Raw genomic sequence first — 17,867 nt, 5'->3', positions numbered from 1 at the left:
ACATCAAGATTTTTGAGTATTTAATTGTACCAGATATATCGTTTATGAACAACAAGAACAGAATCGGACCAAGATGGCTGCCCTGAGGAACACCAGAAGAAACATTGATGACCCCCGAAAGTATATTTTTAAAGATTACTTTTTACGTACGATAACCAAGATACGAAGAAACCCAACATATAAGACGGGGTTGAAAACCGAGTTGACTGAGCTTATGAATAAGTAATGGGTGTGATACTTTGTCGAAAGCTTTACTGAAATCGGTGTAAATTACATCAGTGTGAAGGCCTTTTCTAAATCCATTAGAAACGTGGGTGGTAAATTCTAGTAAATTGGTGATAGGTGATTTGCCCTTACAGAACCCATGCTGCGAGCTTGCAATTATAGGGGAAATAGAGAATGTTAGGTGGTGGGTAACAATAGCCTCAAATAACTTTGGGATAGCGGATAACTTTGCTATGCCCCGGTAGTTTTCTATTGAAGACCTGCTTCCATTTTTATGAAGCGGAATAAGAAAAGATTCCTTCCATATTGTTGGGAAAACGCCACGGCTGATAGATGTTTGCAGCACATTTTTTAAGAAAGTTTGTCGGGATCCTGTCTGGGCCGTATGAATATGATACTTTTAAAGTTTTTAAATAAGATAATACATCTTCTGAAGATATAAATGGAGCTCTGATTGAATAACATGAATCAATATGGTATGGGTATTCATTAGGTGAAACGTTGGTCTTAATAGAGTAATTTGATTTGAAAAATTCCGCAAAGAAGTCGGCGATCTCTTGATCATCGCTGGAAATATTATCTTGAAATTTCATGGATGATGGAAACCCCTTCACGCTGCGTTTAGAGTTTACGAATCCGTAAAATGTCTTCGGGTTGCAAGTTATATTTCTTTTCATTTTACAAAGATAAGCTTTGTAACACTTTTTGTTCAATTGAAAATACTTGCAGCGTAGAATCGAGTACTGCAAGTAATGGTTATGTAAACCCGTCTTTTTGAACAACTTGAAAGATCAAGACTTTTTATTCTTTAAAATTTTCAGCTCTTTAGTGAACCATACTTGGCTTGTATCGGAATGTACACAAATCCGCTTAGGTACGTATTTTCATAAAGACAGTAAATGGTATTGTAAAAGTGAGAAACGCTTTGCTCCATATCAGCATTAAATATTGGCCACACTATTCGAGATAGATCAAGATTTAATTTTTTAAAATTGGCCTTCGCAAAGTCGAAGCGATAACTGGAGTTGTATCGTTTATTTCCGCTGTTACAAGCATTACTTACAACTTCGTAAACTATTTTGAGGGAAGGGTGGTAAGCATCTTCAGGTTCAATAATGGGTTCGCATCGACTAATGGAATATTTAGAGTCATCATCCACAAAGGCTAAATCTAACACTCTTCCGAATTTATTCGATTGGATGTTGATTTGTTGAAAGCACAGCTCAGACATTCTGTCTAGAAATTCATTGTTGGAAGACTTTTACGAAACTGGTACGATATTAAAGTCAGAGATGCACCATGATATGTGTGGCATATTGAAGTCACCCAAGACAATAATGGAATAGGAAGGCTTTAGCATCGAATTAACAGTTCTTAGCAAGGAAATGTGATGCATATAAACGGACAGTTCAGAAGATGGCGGGATATAACAGATGGCCAAATAAATGTGGATATTTGCTAGTTGTGTGCGTATGCACAAGAACTCAGTTGTATCGGTGGCGGTTACGCAAATCTCTTCAGATGGTATTGAAGAGTGTACAGCAAGCAGAACTCCACCTCCAACCCTGTTCAGGCGGTCATTTCGATATATTTGGGAGTCATTACAGAGGATTTCTGAGTTAAAAACATGAGGTCATGTTCCCAGTTTAAGAAAATTAGTGCAAATGATGATCAACAAGCGGAACCCTTGTTTGATGGCTTATTATTTAAAAAAAAGTTTCTTAATGTCAGTGGGTCCTCGTGTGTCAGCTAGGCATAAAAGACATTCATGTAAACACAAACGAGATTCGTACTTTCGTGTATGATTACAAATTATTTTAACAGTTATGTCATAAATTACACACTTTAAGCAAGCATTTTTTTAATGAAACACACCAATGATTTTAAATATTCATGATCAAATGTTTACCTGCAAATCGAAACTATGCGCCGAGCCAGCTGGCGAATGTAGCGTACCCTTAGAACCGAATTTGGACTTCGTCAATTTGATGCTTTGCGAACGTGAACGTGCGCTCACTTCTTGTCCAGAGTTTTCTTCATCCTCATCTGAAGTGCGGTCAGCACTTGGCGGCTCTTGGGTGACAATCGGTGGGGGTGCGCCACTCGATTTTCTACGTTCACTGCCTGTACTGCTTGTTATTGGTCTGCCATGCAGATCAGCAATGCTGTCGGCTAAAGTTTGTAAATAAATAAAATATTAACAAGTAAGGACGGGACTGTCTTCGGCTGTGCCGAAGGCTTCATACCTTTCGTGAACGGAGCTGAGCAATAATCTTATCCCATTTGTAATATCCGAATAATCGACTGTATAATCGATAATTAAATAGAACAGACGTACATACTTAAAAGATATTTTCGATAAATATTAAATAAACAAGTAAACCGAACATTACATACCCAGCTGTGCACTTGAAACGCTGTTGTTGTTTGCTTTGTGCGGTTAATAGTGTTATAAGGCTGCGCTATGGTACATATGTATATTAGCGTGGGTCGAATGGTGGGTTGTATGGACGAAAGTTAACCGATATCGCGCCATCGATTTTTCGATAGGATTTGGGTTCTGGAAAAAAAGTTCCCCTGTGCATACCCAAACAAATCATTTTCGAGCCTGCGAAATTTCATTTTTTTGATTTTTTTCGACTTTGATTTTTAAGGTTTTTTTCATGACCTACTAAGAAATTCTCATTTGGTTGTAAAATTTTCATGTATACCAGTCCGACCCAAAAAAGTCCACTAAAAACGTTGGCGATAACAGTTTTTTGAAAAAAAAAAAATATTTATATACATATCAATATGACAATTTTTTTAGTAGGTTATGAAAAGAAACCTTAAAAATCAAAGTCGAAAAAACCCAAAAAATTAAATTCCGCAAGCTCGGAAATTAGTTTTTTGGGTATGCGTAATGGAACTTTTTTCCTGAGCCCAAATCCTATAGAGAAAACGACCCACCCTAATCTATATGGTTTTATTCTAAACTCATTTTCGGTCAAAAGAAGCGAAAAGGATACAGAGGCTACCACTCATGAACTTGAGCGTGTAAAAATCGAGTTTAAAAGTTGTAGGTAGTTATGAAAAAAATTTTTACGCCAAACTTCTTTCGGATTTGGAGATTTTTGTTCGACTTATAGCATGGATTTTGATTATCTTCGCTTAGTCTTTATAATTTGACAAGGGTATTGTCTCTGCCAAATGTCAATGTAATGTCTCTAACAGCCGTAAGGCATGTTAAAGTTACAAATTTTCTTCTTCTAAATATGGGTGGTGCCACGCCCATATTTCCAAATTTTTTAATTTTTCTAAATTTTCGATATCGTCAATGCCAACCCATTTGGGTTCAGATAAGCCCGTATACCGAATTTTGTTTAGATATCTCACCTATTTGCTCTAGTCATCGTGTTAACAGACGGACAGACGGACGAACTGTCATGGCTTTTAATTCAGTTTGTCAGTTAAACACCGCTTAAACTTATTCTGCAGTTTTTCTGTCTACTCTAACTGAAGTTTAAGCTGAGCTTAAGCGGTCGATCTGGCGGGGTTAAATACTAGTTAGCTTATCGGTGATTTGCGTTCGTTCGAAACGGCGTCGAATATACCTAACAAGCATAAAGCGAAAAAATGGAAAAAATGATCGTTCCCAACTTTTGGTTCTTTGACTGGACTCAAGTGTAAGATTCCAATACAACAGTATTTTCACTAAATTAAATAAACTATATTATATATAATTTATTTTTGATAAATTACGCTTCTTTACTGCTATCAATCAGGTGTTTATTTCTCACGATAAATAGCCGTTCGCTGTGGTGTTACCACCTGGGAGATTTTTTTTCAACTTAAACTCAACTCGATATCAAATGAAGTATATCAACTGGAGAAACATGTCGAATATTCATTTGAGAACTGCACATTTCTCAAAATCTCTAAAATATTGGATAATAATTTGAAAATGCTAATGACGTTGGAGATCAACTCGAGGGAACTATAAATATTACGAGATTTCTCAAAGGTTGGATAGTGATTGGAGAATGAAGTAAGTTGGCTATCAACTTGAGAACTATCTGGTTTAAGAATAACTAGATAATGATGTTGGATATAACCTCTGGAACTAGATATATATTTCGCTGGAGAAATATGTTTTAAATGTTTGTTGTGTAAGCAAAATCCAGTTGTTGTCGTATCTACAAATTATCTAGATAATAAAATATCAATGTTGCCGTATAAAAAAAGCCGACCCCAAAGGCGACCTTAAAAAAAACCACTAAGTAGTTTAACTGGAGTTTAAATTTGACTAGAACTAAAGCACACTTTGTTTAAGCTTGGCTTAACCAACTACTGAAAAACCGGGCCTTAATCAAATTTTTTTTCGATACTGACGACTTTGATATATGGAATTCTATATCTATTTCGATTCCTTTATACCTGTACAACAAACCATTATCCAATCAAAGTTGTAATACCCTATGTACAAGTGCAGCTGAGTATAAAAATAAAACACCAATTAAGAAATAATTCATTCAAAGCCTACTATGTAATTACTAAAAAAATTTATAGGGAATTCTAAATTTGCAGAAGTTCTATATCAGTCCTTAAATGAAATACTTCAGCTTAAAAAAATTTAAAACTCGAATTAGATATCTTACAGATCCAATAAGGAACCGGATCCCTGTCTAGGTTAAACTCGTAATATAAAGGACTTTTCGATATGATATTTCAATGGAAATTTACCTTGATATTTAATAAATTGCCATGAGTTTTCGTTTTGTTATTATAATAAACACTTCAAATTAACATCGGTTCGGATTTATACATTCAGATAAGATTAAGTAACTTATAACGAATTTGGTTTAGATAAAAAACTTGGTAGCTTTCTTGCTATACAAGGAAATATTTTTGAGACACCGGTGTGGGTTAAAAGTACAGTCATATTGTAAACGTATCACTTAACCTATATGAACTTAATACAGTAGGCGCTCACAAATTAGAACCACTTTGTTTTTAGGATGATTCTAATTTCTGAAAAATTCTAATTCATGTACGTGGTTTTATTTGTATAAAACCTTAAAAATTAAGTCAATTTGCACTAAAAAACTACAACGAAATCTTTTATTCATAAAAACGATAAAATATAAAAAAACAATCCAGTGCAATACATATCACATGTTTTTATACTCAGTTGAGCAGAGCTCACAGAGTATATTAAGTTTGATTGGATAACGGTTGGTTGTACATATATAAAGGAATCGAGATAGATATAGACTTCCATTTATCAAAATAATCAGGATCAAAAAAAAAATTGATTGAGCCCTGTCCGTCCGTCCGTCTGTTAACACGATAACTTGAGTAAATTTTGAGGTATCTTGATGAAATTTGGTATTTAGGTTCCTGAGCACTCATCTCAGATCGCTATTTAAAATGAACGATATCGGACTATAACCACGCCCACTTTTTCGATATCGAAAATTTCGAAAAACCGAAAAAGTGCGATAATTCATTACAAAAGGACAGATAAAGCGACGGAACTTGGTAGATGAGTTGAGCTTATGACGCAGAATAGAAAATTAGTAAAATTTTGGACAATGGGCCGTGGCACCGCCCACTTTTAAAAGAAGGTAATTTAAAATTTTTGCAAGCTGTAATTTGGCAGTCGTTGAAGATATCATGATGAAATTTGGCAGGAACGTTACTCCTATTTACTATATGTACGCTTAATAAAAATTAGCAAAATCGGAGAAGGACCACGCCCACTTAAAAAAAAAAATTTTTTTAAAGTAAAATTTTAACAAAAAATTTAATATCTTTACAGTATATAAGTAAATTATGTCAACATTCAACTCCAGTAATGATGTGGTGCAACAAAATACAAAAATAAAAGAAAATTTCAAAATGGGCGTGGCTCCGCCCTTTTTCATTTAATTTGTCTAGGATACTTTTAACGCCATAAGTCGAACAAAAATTAACCAATCCTTTTGAAATTTGGTATGGGCATAGATTTTATGACGCTTACTGATTTCTGTGAAAATGGGCGGAATCTGTTGATGCCACGTCCAGTTTTTATACACAGTCGTCCGTCTGTCCTTCCGCATGGCCGTTAACACGATAACTTGAGCAAAAATCGACATATCTTTAACGAACTTAGTTCACGTGCTTACTTGAACTCACTTTATCTTGGTATGAAAAATGAACGAAATCCGACTATGACCACGCCCCACTTTTTCGATATCGAAAATTACGAAAAATGAAAAAAATGCCATAATTCTATACCAAATACGAAAAAAGAAATGAAACATGGTAAGGTAATTGGATTGTTTTATTGACGCAAAATATAACTTTAGAAAAAACTTTATAAAATGGATGTGACACCTACCATATTATGTAGAAGCAAATGAAAAATTTCTGCAGGGCGAAATAAAAAACCCTTAAAATCTTGGCAGGTATTACATATATAAATAAATTAGCGGTATCCAACAGATAATGTTCTGGGTCACCCTGGTCCACATTTTGGTCGATATCTGGAAAACGCCTTCACATATACAACTACCACCACTCCCTTTTAAAACTCTCATTAATGCCTTTAATTTGATACCCATATCGTACAAACTCATTCTAGAGTCACCCCTGGTCCACCTTTATGGCGATATCTCGAAAAGGCGTCCACCTATAGAACTAAGCCCCACGCCCTTTTAAAATACTCATTAACACCTTTCATTTGATACCCATATCGTACAAACATATACTAAAGTCACCCCTGGTCCACCTTTATGGCGATATCTCGAAAGGCGAACACCTATAGAACGAAGGCCCACTCCCTTTAAAAATACTCATTAACACCTTTCGTTTGATGCCATATTGTACAAACAAATTCTAGGGTCACCCCTGGTCCACCTTTATGGCGATATCTCGAAACGGTGTCCACCTATGGAACTAAGGATTACTCCCTTTTAAAATACTCATTAACACCTTTCATTTGATACCCATATCGTACAAACGCATTCTAGAGTCACCCTGGTCCCCCTTTATGGCGATATCTCGAAACGGCGTCCACCTATGGATCTAGGGATTACTCCCTTTTAAAATACTCATTAACACCTTTCATTTGATACCCATATCGTACAAACGCATTCTAGATTCAACCCTGATCCACCTTTATGGCTATATCCCTAAAATGGCGTCCACCTATAGAACTATGGCCCACTCCCTCATAAAATACTCTTTAATGCCTTTCATTTGATACGCATGTCATACAAACACATTCCAGGGTTTCCCTCGGTTCATTTTCCTACATGGTTTTTTTCCCTTATGTTGTCACCATAGCTCTCAACTGAGTATGTAATGTTCGGTTACACCCGAACTTAACCTTCCTTACTTGTTTTATTAAATATACACATATGTATATATACGCTGAATCAAAACAAGATCCAAAAAACAAAAACTCCAATTACAATAAATATATTTTTTCATTAAAAATACATAAAAGATCGATAGAAAAGGCCAAAAATGAAACAAAAACTTCATAACTAATATTCAGCGGTGTGCAATGTTTTTTGTTAGCCGTATGATAGGTATTAGCTGATTGCAGATGGCGTCACATCAAATTCTAGGGCTAACCGCTTCCCTTGAACACCTTTGTTAAGCTTTTCCAAGATCGGAACTTTGGTTTCCAAGGACAAAATCTTTTTCTTACATTTATTTGGCATTTCAGCGAATTACTTTTAAACAAACAATGCCAAAACTCGTGCACGCGCATCGAATTTCACACAAAAACTGTACAGAACCCTTACGAAAATCCAACAACTGCCGAGCGTAACATGAATAAATTCGATTCCCCTTTTTTATATATATTTTGCAACAAAAACGAAAATACGCTCAGAAATTAGAATTTTCGATTCTCATTTCAGATCGTTTAATGTATTGAAAATATTGATTCTAATTTCTGGACATTCTAATTACTAAAGGTTCTAATTTGTGAGCGACTACTGTACCACAATTCAACTGTACAAATATAGAAACGAACAATTAAATACAACTAAAATTTCCTTTGAAAAAGAATAGCCAAATATTTACGCGCTAATTTCAGTTCGCTGGAATAAACATAACAACATTGACTTTGCTGTTTTGGTAGAACAAAAGCTGTTTGTTTAACTGTTTTAGAATTTGCTTTACTCTTGACGAATTAACCATAAAAAATAATAAAACAATAAAAAATTAATTAATGCTTGGCGCAATTTATCACAGAGAAAATTTAGGCCGAACTTCTCTTCGAATTTTCGTTTTTCTCCCTTCTAATTTTCCCTACAAATTAGCGGGATACATGTTTTATTTTCATACTAGAAATACGTTTGGAGTGTACGCCAAATAACTGCCGAGCATCGACCGCGCTTAGACAAACTTTTTCCAATTGAAAAACTGGTTTTGAATTTTTGATGTTGCTTTGACCGGAACTTGAATTCAGGACCTTCGGTGTGGTATGCGAAACACGCTCCCACCACACCACGACGGCCGCTTTTTATCAATAAATAGTTTGAGATTGTGGCAGGCACACGGCTAAAAGTTTGAGCCTAAATCTGAAACATTTTGGACATATGAAAAAACCAAATTTCTTTATTAAAAGACAATATTAAATTGAAAGGTTTCCAATTTAGTAGCAAAATGTTCCAAAAAGTGTTTAAACCGATTAACGGTTAAAAATTTAGGCGCAGATTTCTACCCGTGCACTCAAAAATTTCATCGAGCTTCACCGCTCTATATAAATAGCGCCCACAAAACTTTTCTTGCTATAGTTACTTTATACTTCTTATCAAGCAGCGAAAAAAAAACAGAAACAGAAATGAATTTAAGCAATTATTTCACGATTCTGGCTGTGGTGCTAAGCTATCTGTTGACCCATATAAAATCGGAAACTTACGATCGGCGTTATTTGGTAGCATTACTTAATAGGGAAGAATATTATTGCGATGGGTCATTAGTGACTATGCAAATAGTGATCACAGCTGCGATATGCCTGAACGATGCAAAAACAAATGTAATCAAGGTTGTAGCTAATATAACTAATGCAGAAAAGTTCCGCGGAGCACATCGCAAAGTGAAGAAAGTATTTTATCAAAATAATTTAAAATGCGATACGGATATAGCTGGAATTAAACTGAAGAAAGCCTTTAAACATAATCATGGAGTGAAGCCAATACAACTTTGCGAAAAGCAACTTTCGGTGGGCAAAAATATTCAAATTAATGAATGGACTGCTCGACAATTAAGACACTACCGAGAGCCTCTTATTCTCGTAAAACATAACGATACTATAGTAGAACCACAGAAATGTGTGGATTACCCCGAAGGAAAAAATATGTATTGTGCTTTAGCTGATTGTAGAAGGTGTATTGCACATCGTGGAGCACCGGGCATCGTTAATGGACAACTTTGTGCGGTGGGATTATTTTCGACTATTGGAAAGCACGAAAAATTGAAACTTTATGTAAATGCAGCTGATCCAGAAGTTCTGGGTTTCATAAGAGAATTGATTGATAATGAAAAATCTGGAAGTTGGTTTTTTTAAAATAAATTATAAATTATAATTATATAATAAATGCTGACTTAACTTTTTCAATAAGGTTGTCATACGATTTGTGATTTAATAAGGAAAATAACTAACTTAAATCATTTGTATTTAATGAAGCTAATTTAAATACACTGTTAAAAGTTTGAGTCTAAATCTTTAACTTTTTTGCAGACCAATGAAAATTTGGTTTAAAATTTAGATTGCACTTATTTTTGTGTAGAAAAAATTACAAAAAGCTTCTTATCTGAGCAATCGGTTGTGGGGGATATATACTATATATACGACCGATCTCATCCATTTTTTCAGACAACGTATATAGTGAAGTCTGAAGCTTCAATCTGATAAATCGAGGAAGATATGACAGAAATTCTCTTTTCTGAGAAATCGGTTTTATAGGGGATATATGCTATAGTGGTCCGATCCGGCCGGTTCCGACAAATGTCTAATCAGACAACCTAAATATAGCCGCTCACCAAAATATCTCAAAAATTGCGGGACTAGTTTGCATACAAACAGACAGACAGATCGGACATGGCTAAATTAACTCAGCTTGTTATCCCGATCATTTCGTTATACTTTTTGGTGGGTCGATCTTATTTCCTTTAAGGACTTACAATTTTGAGATTTGTGACAAAGTTAATATACCATTTCATTTTCATGAAAAGTATAAAAATCGTTAACTTGGTTGTCACGATTTCATTTTCACTCACCATCTTCCGCATCACTTTCGCTACCCTCAGCACCACACATTTTCTTTGCTAATGCTTGCTGTGTCTGACGCTCCATCTCGTGTATATCGTCAATTGTTAGGCCATACCATTCATCTTGCCACGCCCATGCCTGTCGATGTGCACGCACCATAGTTTTTCGTAATGCTACGTCATGTATGAATTTTGTAATCTTCTTTTGCATTCCCCAATAACGGAACTCAACGCGACAAATTTTATAGGCGCACATCAAGGACATATTACGAGCTGTTCGGTGTTTTTGCCTTTCACCTAACTAATTTTCTCAGATACAAATAGCTTTGGGTCCTCTTCTTTAACATAGTCACCGCCATACAATTGATCTTTGACAATGTCTATTAAATCTATGGAGGGGGGAGAAACACACAAAAAAATCTTCAGAAATAGGATAATTTTCTAGTAAAAGTTCTATTGATAATGTTCTAGATCTGGGGTTACTATTCTAATATTTCTATGCTTCCATTTTCATACGTGCTAAGAATTTTGGTGGATTGCCGCCTTAACCTATATGGAAGGGCAAAGTCTGGCTTGCGATCGGACAGCCAGTTTACCGGGTAATAACCCTCAAACTGAAAAAGGTTCCATGAGGTAGAGGCCACAGAGAGGAGAAGAGCCGTGGGCCTGAGACCAAATAAATAAATGCAAGGCGCGATAACCTCCGAAGTGGTTTAAGGCCTAGCTTCCCTTCCAACTTGCGTCGTGCTCCTTTTAATTTTTCGGACAAGTAGTGTGGGCATGGCAGAGGAATACCAATCGAGAACTTTAATACAGAGAGAGGGCAAACTATTGATAACACATTAATTCCACTAACCGTAACATCCACCTCGATCGCTTATATAAAAAAAGGCAGACGGATGAAGAGCGCATGAAAGTTGTAAACCAGGAAAGCTTTAAGTTTGTTTATGTGGCTTTAGAACCGGCAGTGGTCTGAAATCATCCCTGTTAATACTTGTTGTTGTTGTTGTTGTTGTAGCGATAAGGTTTCGGCCCGAAGGTTTAGGGGAGTGTTATCGATGTGATGGTCCTTTGCCGGATACAGATCCGGTTTACTCCGGTAACACACATTAAGGTGCTATCCCGACCATCTCGGGAAGATTTACATTGCCAAACTAAACCTCCAGGCCATCCCTCCCTCCCCACCCCAAAGTTCCATGAGGACCTTGGGGTTGCCAGAGCCTCGTCTGTTAGTGAAACATGATTCGCCGCGATAGGTGAGGTTGACAATTGGGTTTGGAAAAGCTATATATTGCGCTGGCAGCCTGAAAGGGTTGCGCTACACAGCCCCTTGGATATGGTATCTTAGTCGCCTCTTACGACAGACATACCTACCGCGGGTATATTCTGACCCCCTAACCCGCTGGGGGCCCTGTTAATACTCTCAGATCACTCTTGTGGTGACTTATTCCATGTTGTATTCCCTGGCATTGAATTTGACTGTAGTCATGATGTGGTTTGAAATCAAAACTCTTATTTAAGATGAACCTGTTTTGCCTAGGTCATATTTTATCGTGTAAGCCAATTGCTACTGGCTTTAACCCTAATACTTTGGTCACCATGCACCCAAGCCAACGTGATGTCACTAGCTGATGAGAGGCTCAATATCCTCACACACTCAAGGAATCATTAAGGCTTAGCCTGAGCGGAAGAAACAATTTTAGTTAAGTGAAATGGGGCTTTCACTTAGTCAAGCAATCTTCTTATTTGCATTGAAATATGCTCGAAAAATTTCTCAGTGTCATAGGTATATTGGATCTTTCTTGCGGTACTGGTTAACGTTACCTTCCCCAAAAGTCTTCCTTAATCCCTAGCGAGTTAGGGGGCTTAGAATATACCCGCGGCAGTTATGCCTGTCGTAAGAGGCGACGACTAAACCGCTAAATTGATTTAAGGAGTTGTGTAGCGTAACCCTTTCAAGAGGTTGCCAGCGCAATTTATAGCTTCTCAAACCCAATTGACAACCTCAGCTTCCCGTGTCGAATCCTGTTTCCTTAATGGCCATAGTTACCGGAATGTACCGGACCTATATCCGGCAAAGGACCATCAACATCGATAACACTGCCCACAACCTTCAACAACAAAGTATTCTGTATCTACATTAAACAGGGTACACGGGCTGCTGGTTCGGTTAAAATCCGTAGGGGTTGGCAAGTACGCAAATATCAAATAATAATAGAGACACATGACAAGAGCTGCAGTTTGACGAAACCTTTCAACACTGTCATTAAAATTGCTTAGCTCCCCAGGGACTCGATTTATATAAATTACACAGCTGGCTGGTGGGATAAAGCTAGGTGGCAAGTGGCATGGCGAAGAGCTATAGTAAAAATAAGTAAGGAAGGCTCAGTTCGGGTGTAACCGAACATTACATACTCAGCTTACAACTTTGAAGACAAAATTGTCTTTTTCATGGATACATACAAATGGTAATACTCAAAAGCGTAGCAACTTGCCTTTGTTATTTCTTCTTCTTTCATTTTAAATAGCGATCTGAGATGAGTGCCAAGGAATCTGCATACCAAATTCCATTAAGATACCTCAAAATTATGCAAAGAAAATTAATATACTCTGTGAGCTCTGCTCAGCTGAGTATAAAAAGGAGAAAAATAAAAGTGTAGTTTACGGTGAACAACCCGCAAATAGAGACAATGAACGAGTGTTAAGTGAAAGAAGATACACCGGGGAGACTGATCCAGATCCGTTAGCATTTCGGCCAACGGAATCCTCCGGAAAGTAAAACCACCAGGAAGTAGTGTCCAGGTCCTCCACCATACTCACCTGTGCGCGTATTACATATAAGAGTGAGCTAACTGTCATGTTCTTTGTTTTACAGGCAGTGCCGCGATTTAGCAACCGATATCTTGGGCAACTTTATGCTCGCATCGACCACAAATACAACAAAAATTTACATCGACTACACGAAATAACTAACATCCACCGGCGATCCAAACAAAACCGTCAACACGAATTTCTTCAGCCGCACACACATTGACAACACAATCACATTCATCGATCCTCTCAACCATCCACCCACATACACCGGAAATCTATCCACCAAACGCCTTCTACATCCACACACCGATACACCAGCATTCACCTGCAGTCCACTCCAAAATTGGTAACATAATTTTGCACTCACAAATACAAGCATACACTGGGATCACCAATCATTGCACCGCGTTACACACATTCTGTCCTATGGAACAAACATACTTTCTCGGAAAGGGGAGAAAAAATAAAACTACACGTGTATCGGCGATTTTCATGTACACGTCAGAATTTTTATGTCCGTCTGTCCGCCTGTGTGAAAGATTTTGGATCGATTTTTAACCCTTTTTCTGTGATCCAATCGAGCTGAATTTTTGCAGCCAGACTCATGGAGATGTCTGCATCACGTCAAATTAAAAAAAATATATTTTTATCAATTCTCAGATTTTCCTGAATTTTTAGTTTTTATTTTTTCACTTTTTTTTGGCATATTTTGGGCAAATTTTTAGGTTACTAAAGCGTTCCGAAAAAAAAAGATTGTTTTTCGACCCATCCTACTCCATATATTTGTAGTTTATCAATAGTAACTTTCTAACACTAAACTGTTTATGACTTTTACAACACTTACAACTGGTATGACAGATGAAACATTGAATTGCACAATCAATATTGCATCATTTATATTCGTTTAACTTACTGTTTGATACAACACACTCTGTGCCGTGTGTGTGTTTGTTCCGATCAGCTGACAGTCAATGATGACATGATACGAAACATTCATTCTCTCTCAATTCGTTTCCAGGAATGGGTCTTAAAGTTCATTCAATTGTAAACATTGGTTCATTCGATTGTAAACAAACTTCATTCGTTTCCAAGAATGGGTCTTGAAGATCAGAGTTGCGTAAAACGCGCAAAAAAAATTCCAAGAAAATCGGTGCGTTTTCATTATTTTTCATTTCCAGTGTATTCAACTACATAAGCGGATCAAAAATTTGTAAAAAAGGTACAAGAAATAACAAAATTAAATGAGCTGTTATATTAACGCACGAAAAGAGATAAGTACATTTTATCTTAGCTATCAAAAAATTTAATTTCACGTGTTGTCACGGAAAAATTTTTAACGGGTAAAATAAGCTTTTTTTTGTATTTGTGATCCTGAAAAAATTCGATTTTTTTGATATCCCATTTGACAATCTTGAGTAAGTTTTCGGTGAAAATCATAAATTAAACCTTTACCATGTAAAATACCCCAAAGTTATTCCGAAATGCCCAAATTTGATTTTGAGGATGATGGCATCTATGGTCAATGTTATAAAAAATGCACATTTTCACGCGCTCTCAGAGAGCGAAAAGTTTCATATCATGTCATCATTGCTGACAGTTGCGCTGCTAGGAGACGTATGTACACTTTGACAATTTTTTGAAGTTCTGTTGAGCCAAAACGTATTTCTATATATTTCATCTGAGAAAAAATGCAGTGCCGCACTCGAAATAACTTTTGTTACGTTTGTGGCTTAGTTATTCGCAACAAGTAAATATTTTAAAAATATTACGAAAACAGTGGTTAATTCGTTTCAGAAAATATTCAAGACTGCTTAGGTTCCTTACTTGTGGTATACTCCACAAGTCGTCTGAGACTATTGCTATAGAAATGTATGCAAGTTTAATGATAGAAGGTCAACAATAAAGTACGCTGTACCTACCCACAATTTGGCTACCACGTGCGGAGCACTGCAATGAATTGTGTTACTTTTGCGTAAATTTTACTCAAACTAAAGAGTACCAATACTTTCGCCGCAACAAAATTCGCTACGCTAATGTAGAATCGGTTATTCCAGCGGTTCTGTATTCACCAGAAGAATGTATAGCGGCTAAAATGGAGATTTTTGATGATGTTCTCGAATTAAGCAATGGAGAACCCACAGTAGTACCAACAGTGCTATCAACATTTCTTGCATCGAATGCGAGATGCGAGAATCCAGAAGTATCGGAATTTGTACCAATACACCCAGGGACTGCAGTGCCGCATTTAGTAACGCAAGCCGACTTCAGTGACCTTGTACGAGACGTAAATTTGTCAAAGAGAACAGCGGAACTCTTTGCATCACGCTTTAAGCAGTGGACTATAGTGGCGGCTGATTTTAAAATAACAGCCGCTCGTGATCGACGTAGCATTATTCCATATGACGAATTTTTTAAATTGCGCTAAGATCGGGGAAAAAAACTGGCTTATTGTTGTGATATTGATTCGATGTTTGTAAATATTGGTTAACCTCATATTTCCGAGGAGTGGCGACTTTTCATCGATGCATCGGTCAACAGCCTTAAATTCGTGCTGATTCATATCGGTAACAGACATCCAGCTGTCCCGATCGCATATGTCACAAACCTCAAAGGAACATACGAAGGCATGGAATTAATATTACAGCTGATAAAGTACCATGAGCATAATTGGAAAATATGCTGCGATCTGAAAGTGGTCGGATTACTCATGGGTGTTAAGCGTGGATTTCCAACCCATCAGTGCTTTTTGTGTACATGGGATGGTAGCAAAAGAGATCAACATTACACTGAATTTAAGTGGAAGCCGCGAACGTGCTACAAAATAGGCGTAGAAAGTATAGAAATTCTACCATTGATGCAGCCATCTCAAATCATTTTGCCACCACTATACATTAAGCTCGGTGTCGTATTAAATTATGTAAAATACTGGATCGTGAGGGTGAGGCGATTGCAAGTTTGCGCAAAATTTTTCCGAAATTGAGCGGCGCAAATATTCTTGTAGGTATTTTTTTAAGAAGGCATTCAGTAACTTTATTTTTTTTAATGATGTGTATGATTTAAGGTGTTTTCAATGGCATGCCGATAAATACAAATTAGGAAGTCTAAGTTCGGGTGCAACCGAACATTATATACTCAGCTGAGAGCTTTGGAGACAAAATAAGGGAAAATCACCATTTAGCAAAATGAACCTAGGGTAACCCTGGAATATGTTTGTATGACATGTGTACCGCTAACTTATTTATATATGTAATACCACGAATAGTATTCCTGACAAGATTCCAAGGGCTTTTGATTTCGCCCTGCAGAACTTTTTCATTTTCTTCTACTTAATATGGTAGGTGCCACACCCATTTTACAAAGTTTTTTCGGCCTTATTTAATACCAAGATAAAGTGACTTCAGATAAGTACGTGAACTAAGTGGGCGTGTTCGTCATCCGATTTCGCTAGTTTTTATTCAGCACACATACAGTAATAGGAGTAACGTGCCTACCAAATTTCATCATGATATCTTCAACGACTGCCAAATTACAGCTTGCAAAACTTTTAAATTACCTTCTTTTAAAAGTGGGCGGCGCCACGCCCATTGTCCAAAATTTTTCTAATTTTCTATTTTGCGTCATAAGGTCAGCGTACCTACCAAGTTTCATTGCTTTATCCGTCTTTGGTAATGAATTATCGCACTTTTTCGGTTTTTCGAAATTTTCGATATCGAAAAAATGGGCGTGGTTGTAGTCCGATTTCGTTCATTTTAAATAGAGATCTGAGACGAAAGGCCAGGAACCTACGCGCCAAATTTCATCAAGATACCTCAAAATTTACTCAAGTTATCGTGTTTACAAGCGGACGGACGGACGGACATGGCTAAATGAATTTCTTTTTTCACCCAGATCATTTTGATATATAGAAGTCTATATCTATCTCGATTAGTTTATGCCGTTACGGATTACCGTTATGCGAACAAAGTTAATATACTCTGTGAGCTCTGCTCAGCTGAGTATAAAAAATAGTTGCGAGTTATGAATTTTTATCAAAATTTAATGCTATCGAAAAACGCACATGGAAAGGCACAGTTGCCGTTATTGAGCAGTTTCTTGGCAACAAAGGAGCAGCCAATTATAAAAATATTGTTGGAGAAATAATTTCGGCATATGACGAAATGGGAATATGTATGTCGGTAAAGATCCATTTCCTTCACAATCATTTAGATGTTTTCCCTGATGATTTGGGATCTTGCAGCGATGAGTATGGCGAAAGGTTCCATCAGGACATTACGGCTATTGAAAAGCGCTTTAAAGGACAAGACATTACGCTTATGCTTGGCTAATACTGTTGGTCTATTTGTGGCGATACTGACACAAATGCTTACAAACGCAAAAATAAAGAGCCTAAGTTTCTTTAAAAGCATTGACATTTTTAATGTAACAATTTTTAATTTTAATATAATAAAATTAATAAAAAAAATTCGGGCTTTTAATGAGCTGAAACCGTTACAAAAAAACCGATAACCATTTAAAAAAAAAATTTCAGGAAAATCTGAGAATTGATAAAAAAAAACTATTTTTTTTTTTAGTTTGAC

The 17,867-nt window shown here is 36.6% G+C and overlaps 1 pseudogene; it reads right to left on the bottom strand.

The window, feature by feature from the left end:
* Nucleotides 1–14,251, bottom strand: part of LOC137251047 (protein retinal degeneration B-like) — a 79,181-nt pseudogene extending 64,930 nt beyond the window's left edge.
* Nucleotides 14,252–17,867: the final 3,616 nt, after the last annotated feature.

The sequence above is a fragment of the Eurosta solidaginis genome, chromosome 4 (genome assembly GCF_040869045.1).
Source record: "Eurosta solidaginis isolate ZX-2024a chromosome 4, ASM4086904v1, whole genome shotgun sequence".
NCBI classification, from domain to species: domain Eukaryota; kingdom Metazoa; phylum Arthropoda; class Insecta; order Diptera; family Tephritidae; genus Eurosta; species Eurosta solidaginis.
The sequence above is the reverse complement of the archived record's forward strand: the minus strand, read 5'-3'. Positions and strand labels throughout refer to the sequence as shown.